The sequence below is a fragment of the Athene cunicularia genome, unplaced genomic scaffold (assembly GCF_003259725.1).
Source record: "Athene cunicularia isolate RWA unplaced genomic scaffold, athCun1 SCF_5, whole genome shotgun sequence".
Classification (NCBI taxonomy): Eukaryota; Metazoa; Chordata; class Aves; order Strigiformes; family Strigidae; genus Athene; species Athene cunicularia.
In genome coordinates, this window is record NW_020799479.1 from 167,238 (window position 1) to 184,770 (window position 17,533).

The 17,533-nt window shown below is 47.6% G+C and overlaps 1 long non-coding RNA gene across 1 annotated transcript in view; it reads left to right on the top strand.

Moving 5' to 3' along the window:
* The window catches only part of LOC113490867, a 16,594-nt gene extending 6,420 nt beyond the window's left edge, over positions 1–10,174 (top strand). The window contains exon 3 of the long non-coding RNA XR_003400314.1: positions 10,075–10,174. This is a non-coding gene — a long non-coding RNA (uncharacterized LOC113490867). The remainder of the gene's footprint in view (positions 1–10,074) is intronic.
* The last annotated feature ends 7,359 nt before the right edge of the window (positions 10,175–17,533 follow it).

The following is a 17,533-nucleotide window of genomic DNA, read 5'->3' on the forward strand; positions in this document are numbered from 1 at the left end:
TTCACAACTTTTTAGTGTTAGAACTGCTACAGGCACCAAAATTGAACAATTTCTTCTCGTTCTGGTTTGCTTGATTCTGCGCTTTCTGTTTATTGGTGCCTTCATCAAAATGAGTGCTTCTTACTGAATTCCGTTCAAGGCTTTCTTTGGTCAAAGCCCATTGATTATCTTACATTAAAAATGAAGGAATGAATCTTGTTTTGATCTCAGTTCTGTCTGGTTTTCAGCTCTGAAAGTGGCAGCAGAGGATGACAGCGCGCTTGAAATGAGCCTCGAACATTTCCTTTAGGTTGAATCTGTAACATGAGGAGAAGGACTTGGTGCCTAATCCAATGTACCAGCAAAATTTGGTCTTGTTTTAATCAGAAAAAATGCTTTGCTGTCGGAAAAAAACGTGGATAAGCTACGTGCAGCCTGCCTTGCTCACGGGAGCGTTGTGGCACAGCAGCTGGGAGGAGAGTTTGCTTTTCTGGTAGGAACGTGGGAATTTATTTTCAATATAAACCTTTCTCCTTGCTTTTTTTTTTTTTTTTTCCTGATGCAGACAGATTCATTGCACTCAGTAACTGTTGCTAACTCCTACAACCCCTGCTGTGAGTACCCAGGGACTCGGGTGAGAGGGAAGGGGCTAAAACTTGCGCCACGTATCTACTCCTGCAACGGTTTTACCGTACAAAGCAGAAGCTGGTGGTTGTGTGTAGTTAGCCTGAACATTTTATTATTCATTCCTATTACGTCTTCTGGTTGATCAGTGTTTGTGCAGCTTATGTGGCTCAGAGAGAGGAAAATCACTGACGAGCCCAACTGTGCAAGGAGAGAGCCGACCTCCATCATATCTCTCCGAGTTCTTTCACCCCTTTCTTCTATTTTTCACAGCAGGAAGGAATTTGGCCGCAAGGTTTTTATTTTGTATGCATCGTCAATGCCAAAGTGCACAAGCTGATCTAAACCTGAATTCATAATTTATCCTTTTTTATGACTTTCCCCTGAAAACCTGATTGTCTCAGCAAGGGATAGACCTGCAGCCTCAGATGCTGTGACCCGGCGTCTGCTCTCGCTCCCCAAGTATTTCGTTTCAGTTCTCAGCTGGCACTTGGAAACAGGTTGTGTATGTGTGTGTCTTGCCCTCTTGTTACCCCACATTTGGCATAATATATTTATTTTGTCACATCTGGACATCTCTAGGGCAGGGACTGATGCCCCGGGCTGGGCTGGAGTGGGATCCCCCGTAGGCAGGGCTGTGGGAGGCTGCGCAGGGACATTAGGGCCAGCGAGTGTCCTCAGGGCCAGGACATCTTGCTTGCTTGCTTTTCCTTTGATCACTTGCTTTCTTTGGAGGAAAGTTCAAGAATTATATTCACCTAAGACGGAGATGAAAATCCGTATGGGAGTCACTGTGCCAATGTAGCTCCAGATACACAGGCTGATGCTTAGAGAAAAGACGTGGATCAAATTCTACGTAAATCCCTGCTGGGACTTGATAATTTCCTTTGAAAAAGAAGAATAATTCCTCCTATTTGCAGAGAATTGAGTAAGTCCCCAGCTGGAGGATCCCCTCTCCCCGCTTCTCCCATCCCCCAGGCTGGCACATCCTCGCTTTGCTTTAATCCCTGACCTACATCCAACATCCAGGCTCCCACTTCTTGTTTCTCTCGCCGTGAATATTCTTTTCAAAAGAAGTTGGCTGAAGGATTTCCTTAACATGTTATGAGACAAACAGAGTAATCTTTCACACTGCTGATCTGGAACCGGGAGAAAAACCCTCTACAAATCTCCCCGCTGCTCATTCCTGTCACGTCCCTGCGGCTCAATTGTCTCTCCTGGCGTCCTGGCACACATCTTCACTTCTTCCTTGGCCTTGCATTTTGAGCGCTACCTTCCTTATCTCTTTTTTTTATCCACATTCACTTATCTTTTGTCCTCTATCCACAAACCATCATCCTTCCGTGAGTCTTACTACAACCGAGTGTGCCTCCCTGCATAGTTATTAGCCATCTAATTTTTCTGCTCGGTAACACCCAGAACCTTATTTAGTGGAGTCATTGTGCGAGCCTCATCTAGGCAGGAATTATTTTAATTAAATAGCTGTCTGCTCTTGTTTTGGCTTCAGGTGCCTCTTTTATTTAGTAAAATTTGCGAGGAAAATAAATCTCAACTTGTCTAAAGATAAGCTCTGCTTCCTTACTTTGATTTATTTGGTTTTTTTAAGAGTAAAAGAGCTTTAAAAATACCCCAGATAATAAAGCAAATAGACATGCCAATTGGAAATCATATTTGACTGAAGTACTCCTCGGAAAGTCAGTTTTAGACTGGGATTCTGTACTCACTGATGAGGCGGAGAAGCAGACTATCTTCCCACAGGTATTGGTACATTCACCTTTTTTCTTCTAATCAGCACACCGATGGTATGACAGTAGGTGGTACTGTAGTCAAATAGATTTCCCAGATTGTTGGAGTGTGCAGAATCGTATCCCTGGCGTTCTTCTGGGAAGAGGTCTCGAGGGCTGCATCTCGGTCCCTTGAGCGCAACAGTTCCGGGACCCACCAGCACCACCCTCGCTCGCTCTTCACCCTGACCTTACACGTACACGGGTGAAAAGCTCAAGGGATTGAGTGGGCGACCAAAGGAGGTTGGTTTGGCCTTTCACTAAGGCCAAATGCCCTTGGGCCACAACAACCCCCAGGGGGGCTACAGGCCTGGGGAGGAGTGGCTGGAGAGCTGCCGGTCAGAGAGGGACTGGGGGGTGAGAATGAGCCAGAGTGTGCCCAGGGGGCCAAGGAGGGCAACGGCATCCTGGCTGGTGTCAGCACTGGCGTGGCCAGCAGGGCCAGGGAAGGGATCTGAGCCCTGGGCTCGGCACTGGGGAGGCCGCCCCTCGCTGAGGGGGTTCAGTGTTGGGCCCCTCACCCCAAAAAGGCCATTGAGTGACTCGAGCGTGGGCAGAGAAGGGCAACGGAGCTGGGGCAGGGTCTGGAGCACAGGTCTGCTGGGGAGCGGCTGGGGGAACTGGGGGGGTTCAGTCTGGAGAAGAGGAGGCTGAGGGGAGACCTCCTGGCCCTCGGCAACTCCCTGCCAGGAGGGGGCAGAGAGGGGGGATGAGTCTCTGGAGCCAAGGCCCCAGCGCCAGGCCCCGAGGGAATGGCCTCAAGCTGCCCAGGGCAGGGTCAGGCTGGCTCTGAGGAAGGATTTCTGTGCAGAAGGGGCTGTTGGGCGTTGGAATGGGCTGCCCAGGGCAGGGGGGAGTCCCCGGGATCCCTGGAGGGGTTGAAGAGTCGGGCTGAGCCAGCGCTGAGGGATCTGGGGGAGTTGGGAATGGTCAGGATGAGGGTCATGCTTGGGCTGGAGGAGCTTCAAGGGCTTTTCCAGCCCAGATGATTCTGGGATTCTGTTAGATGTGGAAAATAGAGTCCCTTCTTCTTCACATATCGAGTTCTGTAAATCGCTGTTTTTTCAGGCCACTTGTTGATGCAGATGGTGAAGGGTTGTAACAGGAAATGTTCAGCGTTTTGTTTCACTCCCAATGCAATGTTCCATTGGGCTCCACATATTCAACAAAAAAACCCCAAAACAACAAACTCAACAGAGCAATTAAAAGGGAGCAGAACCGCCAGAGGAAGATAGTTACCCCTTTACCCAATATCTCAGTAGCCTACTTTGGATGCTTCGAATCAAAGTTCAAATTCCGTCTGCTGCCACGGGTGTGAAGACACATCTCTCTCCTGCTGTGAGAATGCCCTAATTGCTAACCCGAGGAGTAGGCTGTGCCTGAGATCTCACCGTCTCCTTTGATGATCTTCCAGCTGTACAAACTGTTAAACAGCAAGAAAAAGAAGTGTCTAACCTGGCAGGCTCTCTGCATGTCTAAAAATACTTCTGGTTTCCTCTTAGACATCTCACTCGCTCGTTTTTTTTTTTTTTTTTTTTTTTTTTTTTTAGCTGTTCCAGTAGTAGCCCTCCACTTTTTGACCTCTGAAAGGGTACTTTCTTTGCCGGTCCATCTCAAAATTATTCCATCTTATTAATTCTTTTCCTGAGGTGCTTATTTAACTAGACAGCTCTGGACACCCTTGCCAAAAGTATTTTCTCCTTTGCTTGCTGGCGATGTACATTCCAGACAGCATTTGCACTTGGCATTTAAATTCAAGCCCTGCCTACACTGAAGTTCACAAGATCTTTAAGGGCATTTAGAACTGACAGACAGAAGAAAGTCTGTCTTTATCGTGTTTTCTGTAGTGTTTTCTCTGAAGGAAAGAGCTTGCTTCGGAAGATATTTCCAGTACAGCTGTGACTGGAGGAGATAAAGTTATCAAGGTGTTGTTGAAGGCTACTAAAGAAGGTGGATTTGGCAGGGTCCTGGGAGTCTGTGTTGTCTAAGATGCTGAAAATGGTCTTTTTTTTTCTTTTTAATTTATTTTATTTTTTCCCCCTCTGCTTTTCATGATCGGACTTGTGCATTTGTGTTGGAAAAAAATTCTCTTGTTGGGTCATCAGAGGATGAATTTGTCTTTGTTTGGCTTTTTTTTTTTTTTTTTTCCCCCAGCAACTTCTCAAGCTGGTTCACATCCTGTCTGTGGGGCTGGAAGGGGACTTGGGTTATCTGAGCCTTTTCTCCTTCTCTCTGCCTGGAGAAACACTGGGCTGGAGTGGTCGAGGTCCAGACCTGTAGTGAGATCTTCAACTTCTGCTGTTTGGCTTTTCCTCTACGGTTTGGTTTTCTCCCTTACCTCTTCCCTCTCAGTATTAAGGGGGACGAGAGAGTCTCTGTATATGTTACCTCCCAACTTTTGACTTGCACACAAATTAATTCAGGATCCTGCTGACTGTGTATCCAAGTATCAAGTCTCCCTGCTAGAAGAGTTTCTCTTCTCTGAGAGGAAAGGGGAGATTTTTATCTGAACTGTGTGTTCTAGGAAGCACAGAATAATGCAGATATATGGAAAGGTTTTTGCCTTTGATGCCTCCGGCAGCTTTTAAAAGCTGATGCCTTAGCACCCGATTAGCGCCATAAACAGGGGGTAAAAACCCGACAGGCTGAAACCTTCCTTGCAAAATGATAAACCGCCTCAGTGTCATCCTATCTGCAGTTTGTAGCAGTGATGTTTCTTGTCTCTCAGATCACAGCTTGTGATTCTTTCCAGCCCAACCAGCACTTCTAGGGCTGTTGCACCGACTCAGGTGCAGAGTTGTTTTTTTTTTCCCATGACAGTATTTATCTTTTCAACCTGTGTTTGCTTTGCTCACCAGGAGCCCTTTTGCTCCCGGGTGGGTAAATGCTGCTCTCTTTGCTGAAAGTTATTTATTTTCTTTGTCTCATCTCCAGTGCCACTTTAAAGGAGAGGAGTGACATAGTCTCTCAGTGTTGTAGAGCGGAGCTCTCCTAAGCAGGGTAGTCAGATTTAGTCTGATGTGATGAAAGCACTGAAAGGGATCCAGTTTAGAAAAGAAAGGAAAGGTAAAACAGGCTGGATGAAACCTTTGTGCATCATAAAAGGGTCAGTGGATTAGTTCCTCCTCAGGGCCTTTGAGTATATTCAGAAGAGCAAAGGATTTGCACACGGGGATTTTTCATTTAATTTAAAATAAAAAATAATCAGTCCAATTTCATCTGTTATTGTTGCAAAGGCAAAGAAAAGTCTGTAAAGTCCCAATTCTACCTAAGGGTGATATCCACAGTGCCATCTCCAACATCTTTTCGTGACGTATGTCAAGATCTGGGGTGCAGAACTTCCCAGCAGGACCCCTGGGGTAGCTGAGGGAAGATTTTGGAACTTCTTGAAAAACAGGAAAAAAAAAGAAACATGGAGTTAACGACTCCCTCCTAACCTCCCTTTGCTCCTCTATTGCCTTGTCCCACTGGAGGAGAAGTTTTCTCCTGTTTTTCTTGTGTCCCCCCCGCCCCTTCCCCAGCAAGGCTGTGCTCAGTCCTCAGCAGAGGACGGCTGCAAAAGCAGATGAGAGTTTCAGGAGCTGCTGAGTAAATCTCACGCTTTATATTCAAAAAAATCCTCCTTTTCCAATGGTGTGTTTCTCCAGGAGAGACCTGACATCTCCAGACAATCTGCTTCCTCTAGAACGTCTTTTACTTCCTGATAAAGATACGACTGAGGAGCTGCTCCCTCTTTTCTGTCCTCGGTGATACTTGAATCGCTACGTGGAACCGCTGGCACTCATTTATCCCGCGAGCCGATTTGATGAAAATTGCTAATTGTCATCCCTCTATGCAAACTCCTTCTAGGAGACGTCTCTGCTTGAATCAGTTCCGTTGGCTCTCGGATGACGATAGAAATCACCCCAAAAATCAGCTACGAAGTGCTGCGAGAGCCCTTCTGCTGCAGCAAACTGCTCCCAACTCACTTGGCCGCGCGGTAGATTATAAAGATGCTTTTCAGCTGCAACCTCTTAGAGCTCCGAGTCCATGGAGCAGCGCACAACCTCAGCGCTGGTTTCGGATTTATTTATTTATTTGTTTATTTTGCAAGCGCATCATCTAATTAGAATGGGGAGAGCACACAGACGCTGATCCCTTCTGAGTTATGGATTAGAAATCTCAATTCACTCCTGATGCCAAACCTTCCTGCCCGCACCCCCGCCCTCTCCCCGCCAATATTTATCATTGCCGACTCTCAGACCCTCTTCTGCTCCACAGCCTTTCCGATCTTTCCGTTTTGTGGATGATTTTTATTTTGTCTCTCTCTAATTCTCAGCCTTTCAGGTCTGAATCAGTGGTCTCCAAACAGAACCTGCTGTGCCAGCTAGCTGCAGTCATTATAGTCTCGATTAGTTACTGCAGCGATGGTTGCGCAATGGATTTTAAGCTCAGAAAGGCTCAAATCTGTTCGAAGCAGAGCAAGTAATAGCTCGGGCTGGTTGGGATGGACAAAAATATGGTATTCCCACCTAGTATTGCTTGAGGGGAACTGCTGGGTGGGTGTGTGTGCGCTTCCTTTATGTTCCTCTTTGCCAGATCCTGACATTCAGAGTCACGGGCCTAGAGCGAGGGTGATAAGAGTGTGACAGGGACAGCGCCTGTCCAGAGCCGGACTGGCAGATGGGAGAGAAAGGAGAGCGTGTTACACCAGGAGGGTTGTACCCCTCCGCGGTGGTTTGTGTTGCTGCAGGGATGGGCGTGTGAGGCCAGGTCCTGGTGCCAGAGCATGGAACTAGCTAGTCCTGGTATTGCTAAATCCCAGAAAGGAGCCTGCTGAGCTTATCCCACAGAATCCCAGAATCATCCGGGTTGGAAAAGCCCTTGCAGCTCCTCCAGCCCAACCATGACCCTCCCCCTGACCGTTCCCAACTCCCCCAGATCCCTCAGCGCTGGCTCAGCCCGACTCTTCAACCCCTCCAGGGATCCCGGGGACTCCCCCCTGCCCTGGGCAGCCCATTCCAACGCCCAACAGCCCCTTCTGCACAGAAATCCTTCCTCAGAGCCAGCCTGACCCTGCCCTGGGCAGCTTGAGGCCATTCCCTCGGGGCCTGGCGCTGGGGCCTTGGCTCCAGAGACTCATCCCCCCTCTCTGCCCCCTCCTGGCAGGGAGTTGCCGAGGGCCAGGAGGTCTCCCCTCAGCCTCCTCTTCTCCAGACTGAACCCCCCCAGTTCCCCCAGCCGCTCCCCAGCAGACCTGTGCTCCAGATCCCGGGGCTGTGTTCCTTCTCTTGGGGCTGTGGCTACCACTAGCCAATTGGGCTCATCTCCTGTGGCTGCTGCACAGCTAGCCAGCACCCCGAGTCATCTCCAAGAGGTCTCGTTGGGAAACGGCAGCAATCCGAAAGGCTGCTTCTGCCTTTCCCACCCAGGCAGAGCAGCGGGATGACAACTGCTGGGAATCCACTTGTCTGAGGGAGATGAGCCAGGTTTAAGGTTTTAGTCCTGCCTTAGTGCCACCTCACCTATATAGCGCAGCTGGGGAAGGGCTGGGTGCTGCAGGAGAGCTCCGGAACAAAGGGGCTCCTCTTGGCATGGCACATCTGATTTGATCGTTGTGGCATTTAGCAGCTGTTGGAGCACTTTGTCTTATCCTTGTCTAGCATTTTTTGGGGGGCTAATATTTATGATCTTTTTACTTCCAGGCACTGAGGGGATTTTCTGGAGTGCTTGGGGCATCAGTTTCCTATTTAACTGCAGGGAAAGCATTTTCGTAGGCAATGTGAGAGTACAAAGGAGAAAGGAGAGCCTTGGGCTCCCCAAACTGGGCAGATCTGCTCTCCAGCTGATGCATTTTGTTGGAGAGAGGCATATATCTGAATAACTCCAATCACTCGATGAATCTTTTCTTGGCAAAGTGAAGGTGACAGAGACTTTGGTTTCCAGGCTCTGGTGTGGTCCTTTTTTGAAGCTTCGCAGCAGAAAATATACCCCCAGCCCTCGACATCCCCAAAACCTAAGCGCGTTTCAGCAGAGCAGCCGAAAAGTCAGATCTGCTTTTCTTGATTTCCCCTCGTCCCTATTCTATCTGTGGTTCACTTTTGCTGCCCCGTTTACCACTTCTATCATTCTCTCCCTGACAGGATGCTTTTGCCTCTCCTGGCCAGGCTCTGTAAGCATCCCATCTCCCATCAGCTGCTCCTTGTACCTCCCTTGAAATTTCCACTGACTGCTGCTGATCTGCCACGTCTTGCACACATGCTCTTAATTTTTTAGGAATTAATTCTTTCAGAATTCATTTCCTTCCCCAATCCAGCCTGGAGATGCCCGTGGGTGCTAAAGTGAGCTGGCACCGTACCCTATAGACTCTGTTTTCTTTAGGGATGAGCACATTTTCCATTCAGCTACAGCCTCCAGGTGCTTCTGTACCTGAGTCGAACGCACATGTTTCCCTTTGAAGTTGAAATCCCAACAAAATAAAACCAAAAAGTAGGGTTTTGTGTTTTTTTTTTTTTTTTAAGCTTTCATCTATTTTCTGTTATCTAATAGCAGCATTTGTAAAACTGGTCTTTCTTATTTTTTGCTCCATGGCAGGATTTGGCCGAGGCGAACTCTTGGGGCTGCAGTGGTGTTGCTTCTGTTGTGACATCAGTATAAATTGTGCCATTTTGGAGCACATACGGAACGATAGAAATGCGATCTTGAGGGGTTCCCACAAAGTCTTCTCATGCCCGTTTTATTCTCCACTAATTAAAGGGGGCAGATAAATAACACGAAATGCCTCATCTCTTCAAGACCCAGGACCGCAGCACGTCCTCAACCTGCTTATTTAAAAGCCCGTGAGGCTTCAAATCCTTCAGTTCTCCCCAGCTCTGAGCTTCCTCGAATCTTTTCCCAGTTCTGATAGGCTGGGGGTCGTTAATGTGAGCACTCGGAGGGGTGGTGCGAGCAGACCCACGGATCGTACGTATCCGTAGAGGTGCAAATCTACAACCATCCCTATTTAATTATTAACAGTGACGGGCCAGCATTGAACTTTTTCCTCCAAACTTTTCAAAGCTGTTGTGTCACCCATTTAACTTTGCAACCGTTATTAGTTTTCCTGATGATTGGCAGGCAGATCCAGCTGATCCCACCCACTCCTGTCCTAGCTGAGCTCAGGACCCGCGGACTTTTTCCACGCCTTGCTGTTGTCGTCTTGGCGTCAAGCAGCAATGTTGAGGCTTTTTCAGTCTTTTCTGTGACCTGCTAACCTGCTTACCCTTCCCACTTAGAAAATTGCTGCTCCAAAAATTGTCTCTGCCGGAGATTGCTTTTTTATACCGGCTCCTTCCCAAACTCCCTCTCTAAGCTGCCTCAGCGGATGCCCACCCGTGTCTGAGCAGGAATAAAACATCTCTGCTCCATGAGGTTGTACTCTGCCAAGAGTATCCGTTGCGCTCCCAGCGGTGGCAAGATTTATTTTGTTTCTCTGCTGTTTTTTTTTTTTATCAGGTGGCAAAGAAGATAAAAGCACTAAACCAGGGCATCTCTATTCTCTCCCTGTCTCCCTTGTGTAGGGTCAGGGAAGAGGCCGCGGCAGCGACGAGATGCCCTGCGAAGCTCTCTGCTTGTGATTTTGTGGAAACTTTTCTGGAGAGATCTGCTGGAAAATTTTTTAAATACTGAAATGCAGGACAGAACTGGCTGAAGAGTTCCCCACAGGGAGAGAGTCGGGGTGACCCATCGCTGAGGGATCTGGGGGAGTTGGGAACGGTCAGGGTGAGGTTCGTGGTTGGACTGGAGGAGCTTCAAGGGCTTTTCTGACCGAGGTGATTCTGTAAAGCCTTGGAATAGGGATGTGTTGTCTAGAGCTGCTCTCAACCCCAGAATTACAGAGAGATGCTCTGGGAGAGGGACAAAGAGTGGAGGGATAAGAAACAGGTTCTGGATTTGTCGGGATGGCTTCACTTACACAGTTAAAAATTGGCTGTGCTTTCATAGATCTCTTTTAAATTTTTAATAATGGTATAGATATTGAAAACTGGCAGTTCCGCTGTCTGGAACCTGACAAGGCTTTCCCTCAGGTAATGCTCCATTCGGATATGGAGCGAGTTGTTCCCCATCCTACACCCGTAGCCTTGTGGAGAATTCCCCATTCGTCACCCGAATGACAGCAATCCGCTTCGCTGACGGCCTCCCCTTGGGCCACGCTCGCTTTCTAGCTGTGGCTGAGACTGACACTTGCCATTCCCTGGGATCCAGAATATTTGGGTTACTGTAGGCACATTATCGAAAAGGAGTGTTACCATCACCGTGTGAGATAGAAGAGCTCCTCCGTTTCCCCACCTCTGATTACCATCCTGGCCCCAGCCCACCCTTTCTCTTACAACTTTTAATACACTATTGGCATCGCCACCTGAGGAGCTCTGTCAAAAGGAGATACAGGGATAATAAAAATCAGAGGCTTGCCTTTTTCTTTGCCAAGCTAAACCCAGCCTTTGTTGGGGTAGGAATTTGAACTGTTCTACAGACTCAAACAGGTTCATAGAATAATAAAGAGTCGAGAGAGAGAGGGTATTCTGGTCATCTAATCTACTCCTCCCTACCTGTCAGCGCCGATTTTTGTCCCCATTGTGTGTTTTTCAGGTGCCTTTGTGGTGTGATATCCAATTCAGCTTCAGCTGTCCCAGGCAATAATGTTCTTCCTTCTTGCCTCGTTACGTACCCCAGCGAGACTCAACTTCTTCAGTGAAACATGACCGGTTGTGTCTGACAAGAAATCATTTCTTTTAGGTGGAAGATGTAGCGCGCGGTGCAGATGATTAAAGCGCGTTGCTTTTTCCATCAGGATTACCTTGTTAAAGGAAATTAATCCAGGGCTCCTCTATTCCTTACACTTGCACTTTTTTTTTTTTTTTTTTTTTTTTTTTTCCCCCCCTTTGCCTCCTTTTCCATTGTGCTGGCGGTGAAGTCAAATGAGATGCAATCACACCTTTGCTTCATGCAAAATGAATGCAGCCATCCCGAAACGCTCATCCTCCATTTCAGCTCCCGGCTTTAATCAGCAGAATCCTGGCCAGTTCCTCCTGCGGATGGAGCTGGGTGCCACAGAGGGCTGTAAAGTTGATCCTTCAGCACCTCCAAAGTGCAACTTCATTCATTTTGTGCATTACTCACTGCACCCCGGCATTGCTCACTGGATCTCTTTGCATGGGACTGGTCTGCAATAGGCACTAAGGGACGGCAATCAAGCGCAGAGTGCAATATGTAATCCCCTCGAACCAAATGTTTTGAATATAAAACACAGACATGAGATCATTTGAGAAATCATAACCCTTGCTCAAGCAGGTTTGCGTGAAGCACAGGCTGAGAGATTGTTTATGTCTGCTGGGGAGCGGCTGGGGGAACTGGGGGGGTTCAGTCTGGAGAAGAGGAGGCTGAGGGGAGACCTCCTGGCCCTCGGCAACTCCCTGCCAGGAGGGGGCAGAGAGGGGGGATGAGTCTCTGGAGCCAAGGCCCCAGCGCCAGGCCCCGAGGGAATGGCCTCAAGCTGCCCAGGGCAGGGTCAGGCTGGCTCTGAGGAAGGATTTCTGTGCAGAAGGGGCTGTTGGGCGTTGGAATGGGCTGCCCAGGGCAGGGGGGAGTCCCCGGGATCCCTGGAGGGGTTGAAGAGTCGGGCTGAGCCAGCGCTGAGGGATCTGGGGGAGTTGGGAACGGTCAGGGTGAGGGTCATGGTTGGGCTGGAGGAGCTGCAAGGGCTTTTCCAACCCGGATGATTGTGTGATTCTGTTTCATATCAGTAATTAATACGATGTGTGGCCTTGGGTGGAATGTCTGGAACCAAGGGTTATGCATCCTGCCAGCGCTCGGGAGATGTTGGAGCCAGTCACTAACAGGGCTTGTGCTCCTGATTTAGGGGTAGAGCTTTTGGCGTGCCACTTTCAGTCTATATTTTTCTGCTTTTTTACCTCACGTCCTTAAATCCTCAAGAAGCAGAAGCCTAAACTACCAGAGGGGATGAATTAATGGTGAATTAGTGACCACAGTCAGGGGTTGTGAGCCCCTGGGATGCGTGGAGGAGCTCTTTGAGGTGGGCGAAGCGGTGGTGAGATTCATGGGCAGTTCATGGGCTGCACTGAGCAGACTTTGAGTGGGGCTCTTTGCTGGCGCTCGGGGTTTGAGTTATCATGCTGACATTTAACGGCGTAGTCCATCTGTCAGCTGCCTGTCTCTGCAGAGAAAGGGAATTGTTATGTTGGGTTTGGTTCTGTCGGTTTTTTGTTTTGTTTTGTTTTGTTTTTTTCTCCCTTTAAAAAACCGGGGCAGTTTCTGACCTGCAACATTTAGCAGCGTGCGTTTGATTTTGCTTTCACGTCCCTGAGATTTCTGAGCTTTAAGCACTGCTGCTTTATGGACAACTCAGGCCCTTCTGCCTCTGACAAGTCCTGATAGATTTATGGCAGTCATAATACAGAATGAATTTGCTGATACCTGTGTTTATAGTAGCACGGCTGCGCTAAGAGTATATTTGGGTTGCATGAAACAGTGGTAATACATGAAGCAGATCTGTGTGTGATACTGTCATAAGGAGACCACAGAAGCGTGGCGAGATTTATTACGGGACTTGCATTGAAAATCCCAAAGCTGAACTCACCAAGAATATTACAGAGCAGATGACATTTGGGTAGGACATTTTTGTGCCTTTTGGGTGAGCGCTGCAGTGCTGTGGCTCCGGGAGGGACACGTGGATGCCCTCGGGGCTTCAACATCCTGCGGGGCTGGTGGAGGATGCTCGGGGTGTGGTTAATTCTGATTTACAAATGTAGTTTTTCTCACAACACCCAAAAGAGCCCGTATGAATCCTCCTGGAAGAAGTGGGCTCTCCATTCCATCTACGTGTGAAGCCCAGAGAGCACCTTCAAAGTGTTTTAAAATAAATGCTTGTTGATAGAAACCACCGAGAGGTACTTGTAGGAAGAAATTACTGCCTAATCTGCTGTTCATTTATAAACGACAGTTGAGGAGTCCATTATCGTGTTTAGCTTTGCTTTGATTGTTGGCTTAGGAAACAACCTGCCTGCCGATTTATTTCTTGGGGATTTCCCAGTGAATCGTGGGGTGGCGGTACCTTGCCCTTGGAGTTTTGAAGTGTGACCACAGGAGGATAATTTGTGCAAAGGTGTTTCTTTGAAAAATCAGAGGGTTTTTTTTTTTTTGCCAAAATGCTGCAGCGTCAGAAAGGTTGGTCCCGTGGAAATGCCACGGACACATTTGGGGTGAGGAGTGTGACTGTTGATCCACCCATATGGAGCTTGTGGCTGCACGAGGTTTTGACAAGTTACATCCTTCCTTCTTGGCTGGATGAACTGCTGTTCCTTACTCCTTTTTTTTTTTTTTTTCTTTTTTTTTTTGGTTAGAAACAGTTAAATCTTCATTGTTTTAAACCTGCTTGTGCCTCTCTAATAGTTGGAGACCTCCTAAACCAGTCACCCCCCTTTCCATCTTATTTTTTCCTTGACACATCTGATGTCGTCTGCTATCAGCATCTTTTTTTTTTTTTTTTATCTGCTTTTCATTGACATAATCAATGAAGTTAAGTTTCTTTCTAAAAGGGTATTTTTGTTTTGATTTTGTTCTCCTTCTCCTTCCTTGACCTTAAAAACACAAAAAGAAGCCTGCCTGAGTTTTCAACCTTTGAGACGAGTTCATATTTGCTAAGGAACAAAAGTTCAGGATGTGTCAGGCTCGCAAAGAAAAACTGAATTTATTTTTTGACACAACAAGATTAGGAGGTGGTTCATAAATCCCAGCTCGCCCTCTCTTTCCTCTCACTCTAATGAGTCCGCCATGGAGTAATGATACAGAGGCCCTTCATCAGGATGCTGCTGGGGAAGGAGGGCTTCCAAATTCTGCTTGTGGATGAGATGGGCACCCTAAACCGTGGCCATCCGTCATGACAAAATGGTTGGTCGGGCAGAGAAAGGTGCATTCTTAGAGCTCCTTTGCTTGGGGTGAGGGGAAGAGGGAACCCGGCCGTGGCGTGAGACATTTATTTGTGCCGTTGCCCTTTCTGAAAGCTGAGCCATAATGCAGAGATGGACCCGTCAGACACCGTGGCAGTAGCCTTTGCTATAAAAAAAGCCCTTACCCAGATTTGAGCCTATTAGTGCTTTCAGCATTCATTAAATGGCAAATGCTACAACTAAGTAGTGTTATATTAAAATCAAAGTTCATGGTCTGTTTGCTATTAATGATACATTAAGCCAGTGTTTAGAAAAACCCTCTGGGCACAGCACGTGCTTCCCCGTAGCCCCTCAGCGTGGCACGGTGTAAGCCACCCCGGCGAGATGTTCCTGATACGCTTGAGCATCTCTGAGCGGGAGAATTAATTGGCTCAGTCCCCCGTTTGCCAGGTTAAACTCTGTCGGAACAGAAAATCCCAAATTTCCTAATGCGATTCCACATTTCAGCTGCCAGCTGAACCTGCTCTCTTCACTTAGGTAAATGTTTTGCCTGCATTAAGGGATTACTGTGGGTTTCCGGTGTAAAATGACTCTCTGAAATATATGAAACATTATCCAGCTCCTAAAGTTGCTTTAATGAGGGCATTTATTAATTCTCTCACCGAGGATTGGCAATAACAGTTTCTTTGCTTAGTGGGACTGGTTAATCTGTCGTCTCCGCTGCTGCCCCGACCTGCCACGCTGCTCCACAAAAAAAAAAAAAAAAAAAAAAAAAAAAAAAAAGTCGTGAGGAGCCAAAGTTAAAAGTCAAAAGCAAGAAAGGAGGCTCTCCAAAATCTCAGCTTGGAGTAAGGAGCACTTGACTTTCATTGAGCAAAGATTGATGAATTGTTGCTAAACAGTGCCAACAGCGTTTCTTCACTTGAAATTACTGAGTGATGAGATAAAAGAACTAAATGAAAGATCCAGCTTTCCTCAGAGCCTTCTAATCTTATGTTTTATGCATTTTTCTTTATGTTTGAGACTATGCTGAGTGATGTTTGTTAACCCCCTGAGAGTAAGGTTAAAAAAAAAAAATTGGTTTTTTTTTTCCGCTAAATTAATAAGTAACATTAAATTATTTTTCTCCTGTGATTTATTTGTTCCTGAACCTGGGTTCGTATATTTGTGTGGCACCTTCTATATCTATCAAAAAATTCTTCATGCTTTTGAATCTGAACTCCTGACCGGTCTTTATGATGGTACTAAAAATATTTGAGGGTTGACTTTGAGCTGCGGGCCAAACGGAAAGACAAATTACAATCAGCTAAAAGCAAGATGTGTTTTATCCTAGCAACCCCCACCCAAACACTCCCTAAACTACTCAGGACAGTGACTTTCTGTGCAAATCCCTCGGATTTTGGGTAACATGATTAAAACGGGCCGTGCCTTCAGTAGCCCCTCAAGCCCCCACGTTACTGCACATCAGAGTCAGCACATTAGGAGAGCACAAGTCCTGACTTTGTACTAACAAGGCAATTATTTACATTGCCTTCTGCTGAGTCCGGTTAAAAAAATATCAGGTTTTTGCACTGGAAATGTGTGTTTCCAGCACTGTGCAGATTTTGTCTTCCAAGCCTGTACCCAGAGCACCTGGGCAGGCACATGTGCAGCTTGTCTCTGCGCAGCAACACACTGAAACCCACTTGAAATGGGGCAGGAGGTCTCCCCTCAGCCTCCTCTTCTCCAGACTGAACCCCCCCAGTTCCCCCAGCCGCTCCCCAGCAGACCTGTGCTCCAGACCCTGCCCCAGCTCCGTTGCCCTTCTCTGCCCACGCTCGAGTCATTCAATGGCCTTTTTGGGGTGAGGGGCCCAACACTGAACCCCCTCAGCGAGGGGCGGCCTCCCCAGTGCCGAGCCCAGGGCTCAGATCCCTTCCCTGGCCCTGCTGGCCACGCCAGTGCTGACACCAGCCAGGATGCCGTTGCCCTCCTTGGCCCCCTGGGCACACTCTGGCTCATTCTCAACCCCCCCAGTCCCTCTCTGATCGGCAAAGGAAAATATGTGAATATCAGAGCTGCTCATATGAGTAATTTGGTCAAATCAGGCCAAGAAAATCAACCTAGAGAGAAGGAGGGGGCTGGCAGCATGCTGCCCTGATTTTCTTTGCCACCCTTTAAAGTCCCAACTCATAAACAAAAGCCTTAGACCCAGCCAGTACTGATGGTGCTGCCACAGGCACAAATCCAAGGTCTTTTTTGTCCCTCATAGTTCATTTGGGAGCGAGCTTCGCACGACGGCGGGCATTTGAATTCAGCTGATTGATTTTTGGTTTCACGCCCTGGGAAATCCTTCAGCCCGCTGCCATCCCCTGCCTGACACGAGCGGACCTGCGTGACTCCCCCCCGCCTCCGAGCTTGGCCGGCCTCTGCGCCGAGCGATGATGAGGATCCTCATAGACTATTTAGCATCAATTTTAAGGCCTGCTTCCAAAGATAAAATTAGCCCGACACTTTTTGACTTCAAAAAGTGTTTTTCCCCTCAGGAGTTCTGCGGGTGAACAGTCAAAGTGCCACCTCTACTGGTAACACACTCTGGAAAAGGGAAATAATTTGTTGAAATATGTGGAGACGGTGGCCAAGATTGGGCCGAAGTCCATTAATGAAGCGAAAGTTGAATAACTCCTTCAGAAGCACCTGGATGACAATAAAATACGGAATTACAAATTCCTTCTTCACCCACGCTGAGTAAATGCCAAAAATTTAGCCCAAGCTAAGTCATATATTCTGGTCAGGAGTAAAATAATGCTTTAGGTCAAGCTTTGGTAGAACTGGTTGCAAACCTTTTGGCAGAGTCATTATCATTTTTTCCGAACGCACCGTGGGATGTTAAACAAATGTGCAGGCTCTGCTAGATTGTGGCTCATTAGGTGAAGCCGACTGCAGTCAAGGAACGGAAGGAGAACATATGCCAACGCGTGGAAACAAATGACCTACATTAACATTATCACAGAAATCTCCGAGGAACTCCTTTAAACAACCTTCAAGGGAAACGCCAGCTCCAGCGACTGAGAGATTTGTTGCTCAGATCACTGTAATATTGAACAATTTTAGAAAAAATAGGTTTCCCCAATGGTAATTTTGCATGCTCAGTGGTTAAAACCACGCAGAGGAGACACAGAAAAGCATCCTGGAGGCCTCCCTGGCTCCTGATTCATCAACATTAACAACCATCAGTTAAAA